Consider the following 4,351-nt stretch of genomic DNA (forward strand, 5'->3'; position numbering starts at 1 on the left):
CATGCAGAGGTCTATGCCATGAGATTTGTTGTTGGTGGGCATGATAAGCAGGCGTGAATTGGTCGTGGATGTTTTAGCTCATCCAGGCTACTCAAATTTCATAGCAAAAATTGATTGTATCAATAGAGATGTTTACAATGCAGTCAAATTGTTTCTTTTATAAGTAGAGCAAGCTATTCGCTCCTTGATGTATTGGATTTCACTACTTTTCTATGAAGATTGCCCCAACTAAATAACAAATGAAATAAGTTTCAAATACTCACTAATTAAAGTATATACCTTGCAACTTATTCCAAATAATTCCAGTATATGTACATAACATGTAAATCAAAGAACAAGAGGTACTTGAAAAGCCAAAATCTAAAAGACAAGATCCATGTAATGATCTATCCTCTGCAATGAACTGAGTACTTGAAAGGACTTCAAATTCTAAGGATGGAACAATATAAAAATAAATAAATAATAAATAAATGATTACGCTATTACTATGAAGTGAGGGGAAAGTGATAAAAATTGAAAGGTTCAGGAATGGCTTCCACTTTCTAAGCAAAATTGACAACAAACCCTTTCTAGGTGATCACCTAAAAGTATTGCCAGGTATAAAGGCTGAACAAAGCATATGCACCAGAATTTCTTTGTTTCCTCCATTTGATCTCCAACAACCAACCATGCTCTTATAATTTCAGCAATAACTGTTCTCTGGTCAGCGTAGAACATATGCTGACCTTTTAGTAGATACCGCAACTTCAAAGACAAGAAGAGGCAACAGAACTAGAGAGCCACATATCCAAAAAGTTGCAGAATATTTTGAAATGAATTCCAGTTTGCATTGATCAGACATTCTAGATCAAACATGATGACTACTGGTACCAACCAAATTGGTCATCTTAATCGTGACAACCTTTTCCGTTTCCAATTCTTCTTATGCACAACAACACTTTTTGTGTTACTGCAACCATGAGGAAGAGCCAGACTTGATGATGGTTTACCAATGTAGGTTCTGCCTTTCTTAGAAACCCATTTCGGCGGCATATTGTTAACTACAGTGCCAATATCGGTAGAACTATTCAGTTCAACTTGTTTTTGAATTTGATCTAGCATCTGATGGGTTCAAGCCAATGACAGATCCAACGCAAAAGAATCATCCACTGGCTTTTTCCAAAGATCCATCAAAACCTCTTCAAAAGACTGGAAAGACATGGATGGCTGATAACCTTTAAGACTTTCACAAATCATGTTTACTTTGACTTGCAAAGGTTACCTTGCATTTACCAAGAAGAACCACGGGATGCAAATTCAGATCCTGGATTCCACACTATATGTGTTAAGCTACTATCTTTCTGGCTCACAACCTTGGCAAAGAGGTGGTCTTTATCATCCAAGGAAACAGCATAGTCCGGAATTTGAAGTGCTCTATGCCATGATGTAGAAGCAATATATTTTTCCTTCACATTCTGGAAAGAATCACTTTCATCAGCATACCAGTCAAGCCAGCAGCTTGAATGCAACTCAGTTGTTAACTTGGGGACTAACCAATCTACTCTTTGCAGTGCTCCAAGATGTGAATCATCAAAATGTTAGGCTTTCAGTTTAACATGATATGCTTCTAATGCTCCAGAAGCTTCCTGGCTTGCTAGTGGAAAATTTCTCATTGTTGAAAGCCACATTTCTGCAGAACAGAAGGAAGGGTAAGGAGAAAGTGAGTAAAAAATCAAATCAATAACAAACTGACTAACCCATAACTTCAGAAGTAAAACGTTAAGCAACATTTCATTTGCAATATCAGGCTCGCAAGCATGCATGTGAATATGCCTTCAGTCGAACCAGACATTTTATGTGCATGCAAGAGAGAAAAGGAGAAAGATCTAACCAAGATTGGGCAACCAGGCGACTTTGAAATATTCCATGAAAGCCGTTTGGTCAACAAAATCCAGCATGAATTGTTCCAAGGCAAGCGATGCATTAATAGCTCCCCAAATGCTGTACACTATTGTCCCAAGACGCTTAAAAATCTCCCATTGAATCTCAATATTACTACATTTCTTAACAATATTCCTAAGCCAAGATCTACAAACACGCCATAGTGAAAATAGGACAGGACAGCAAAATACATCACTGTAAAAACAATTTAATAGAAGTAAGAAAATTAAGCAGCACTATATAATCAAACTCATTTCCAAAGCAATAAACCTTACCTCAAAAGATCAATTTCAGCTGCAGTGTCGTCAATTAGAAATCCACCGACTTTCCATCCAGGCTCAACACTAATCAATTAAAGCTTTCAACCACTTAGACACACCAGGCTTTGCAAAGCTACGTGTAATGACCCATGCCACAGGAAGTGCATGTTGTCTTGAATAAAAAACTAGTGTGAACAAGGGATACTGCCAATATGAAAAGATAACTAATTGAAATATATTGCAATACAAACAAGATAAACATGTCTCTTTTAGATCTACCATAACTTAAAAGTGATAATTGAAGAAAAAATTATTACTTTAAGTCTATTCACACCAAATGTAGAGTCTGCGGCAACAACACTTCGATGGCCAAAATGAATCATTTTTTGCAGCTGCCATTCTGTTTGGATCCCCAAGATGAAAGGGTCAGACTCTGAAGTATCCTGAGGAAAAAATCCAGACTTTCTATTGCGTTCAATCCACATGCGGATGCTAGCTTGATCATCTAGATCAGCTCATGGGTAGACCTTTTGATAATCATCCCTAGCTTGTGGACATACTGAGAAGCAAGGCTACTGACTTTTGCATCTGAACCACAATATCACTGAATTCCTTCTATGTGTTTCTCCAAGATATTCTCTTCTGGGATGAACAAATATATCATGGACATAGTTTGCTGCTGAATTTCATTGCAAATATACGGAATTTATTTGGCACTTGGGCCAATGGCATCTCTATCAAGTGATCCGTGGCAGATAAAACCAGACTTGTTAATATGACACCTCTCATTGTATACAATAAGTGCCAGTGATGGCTGAGCATAAAGACGTTTGACAACAAAATGACAAGTACAACCTCACATCAATTGAGGTCTAGCAGCACGATTTTGAGTATTTAGTCGATACCTTCGACTAGGTAATATGCCTCCTCCCCATAATTTTCAGGGCCAAACGAGCACCAGTACCTTCACAAAGAACAAAGTTCAACTACACAACATAAGTATCAGAAACCTAATTGTGCAAATCACCACTTAAGTTTTAAATTATTCTTATGCTAGTCTGCCGTTGGTTCCAAACTTCAGATAGCAACAAGGAAATGATTTGAACTTATGAACAAGTTTAAGATAAAGGAACTTAACAAGGATCAAACTTTCTACAAGAGAAATATGGTTTCACAGTTCCAAGTTCCAATGTTCTATAAAAACATAAAGTAGAAACAAACCAAGCAAGAAAATGCTAAACATATACTACAAAAGCCAAACAACCTTCTGATTACATGAGAATAATCATTTTGAATTACATGGCAGAAACTTACAGCCTGTACTCCAGATACTCATCGTCCTTGTAGTCCTTCAAGCTTCCAATAGTCGGTTTCTTTCCTCTCTCGATATGAAACCTCGTCGTGCACTCGACATTAGAGCATTCACCAATTATAAAAGCATCAACTCTGTCATAGGGAATGAAGGGAACCTCATCATGGTGCTCAGAATTACCAAACTTGGTCCAAGTCAAGTCAGCAGCACAAAACTCCTCCTCAGGTGGGTCTTGCAAAGGAATCTTCCCCACTGATTCAACTATAGCCATATCCACTACGCCACAAAAACCTTCCTTGCTATCTATATATACAGAAAAAACTAGAAGTTAACACTCTTACAAAGCCCTCAACAATCCCCGCCATCGCCCTTGGTGACTCTCCCGGCCCCTCTCTCTCCGCCACCGCCAACCGCCTCTCCGACTTCGCCAAGCTTCTCGCCTTGTTCACTCTAAGAGAGTGTTAACTCCTCGTCCGAAGGAATATTAGGCTCCTCCATCATCATCATCATCATCTTTTCTTTTCTGTCTGCCCATATTATTTTGCGGGTGATGGCCTGGCAGAAGTAAAAGGCCTCCGCTGAGGGGGGTTCTGGAGAGAGAGAAAAGTAAAAAAGGAGTAGATGTGGGCCAAGGGAACGTGTTTTTGTTTCCGCAAAAATTACACAACAAAAACAGGGATGAAAAATATATATAACAGAAGTACGTTTTTGGTGTACAACAGTAATATTTTTGCCGTGTTATTTTTATCCCAAATACACAATGGAAAAAGTTCCGGATTGAAATGTGTTTCCGTGGTTTTTTTAATGTGTATTGTATAACTAAAACACATTCCTATTTTATATCTTCATAACGGAAGGA

General features: G+C 38.1%; 1 pseudogene across 1 annotated transcript; it reads right to left on the bottom strand.

Moving 5' to 3' along the window:
* Nucleotides 1-245: 245 nt before the first annotated feature.
* On the bottom strand, nucleotides 246-4,136 carry LOC114422559 (annotated as a pseudogene). The gene is made up of 5 exons (XR_003668696.1): nucleotides 3,495-4,136; nucleotides 2,498-3,144; nucleotides 2,196-2,384; nucleotides 1,871-2,115; nucleotides 246-1,669 (listed from the first exon to the last, which is right to left on the bottom strand). The product of XR_003668696.1 is annotated as an uncharacterized LOC114422559 (transcript).
* Nucleotides 4,137-4,351: the final 215 nt, after the last annotated feature.

This window comes from Glycine soja, chromosome 8 (genome assembly GCF_004193775.1).
Source record: "Glycine soja cultivar W05 chromosome 8, ASM419377v2, whole genome shotgun sequence".
In the NCBI taxonomy this organism is placed as follows: domain Eukaryota; kingdom Viridiplantae; phylum Streptophyta; class Magnoliopsida; order Fabales; family Fabaceae; genus Glycine; species Glycine soja.